This window comes from Nicrophorus vespilloides, unplaced genomic scaffold (assembly GCF_001412225.1).
Source record: "Nicrophorus vespilloides isolate i.1.1-1 unplaced genomic scaffold, Nicve_v1.0, whole genome shotgun sequence".
Taxonomy (NCBI): domain Eukaryota; kingdom Metazoa; phylum Arthropoda; class Insecta; order Coleoptera; family Silphidae; genus Nicrophorus; species Nicrophorus vespilloides.
The window spans coordinates 187,494-188,471 of record NW_017098500.1 but is presented as its reverse complement, the minus strand read 5'-3'; positions in this window follow the sequence as shown (position 1 = coordinate 188,471).

Here is a 978-nt window from a genome sequence, read left to right as displayed (position 1 = left end):
TTCGCAATTGAATTCATTTCTTACTCCAAAAACCTTTCAATAAAAAAATTATTTAATATAATATATCATTTTATTTTCCTTTATTATTACAGTTTAAAAATATTAGAGATAAACCAATTTTGATAATAAAATTATAATTTTGTAACAATCAATAAAACTAAATTATTTATAATTTATTACACTCTATAATGTGGAAACTTCAAATTATACAACTAATATTATCAGTAATATTAATATTTAATATTACGATATAATAATTTCATAAATTACAACAATATAAAAAAGCTTATTTATTCTGAAATAAACACAAAATAATAACGCCATAGACATAAAAATAATAATAAATCATTCAATTAAATTTAATTAAATCTTGCATATTGTCAATTTAAAGATTTAAATAAACTGATATGAATAGTTGAAAGATACAATAATGTAATTAAATATACAGTGAAACCTCGCTTAACGAACAAAATGAATTGTACGAAAAATGACTCGCTTAACGAGCAACGTTTCTAATTGATACAAGTAAACAGTAAACAGTTCATAGTGTTAGTGGTCATTCTAGTTGCATCTTAGTGTTGTTTGTGATCACAAAATTTCCTTGTGTTCAGACATGTTATTTGAGTTTTTTTTGTGCAAAATTTAATAACACTTGCATGTCTCCCAATAAAGAATATAAATAACCATAGATATGAAAAGCAAAATCATAAAAAATCGAGACCAAGTTATACTTTTTTTCTCCGGCATGGAATGGATAAACGGAATTTAAATTGGGAAAACTATACGAGTAAAAATCCGGAAATTTTGGAACGTTAAGCGAAGTTCCACTGTATATGTTTAGTAGCTCTAATGATTACGCAATTATTAACAAAGGTTTCTGTAACGTATTTTTTAAATATAATCAATCCTCGTATAACATGATTAATTGGTTTGCATAACCGAAAAAGACATATTCTTATATTATTTAGCCCTCTGAAG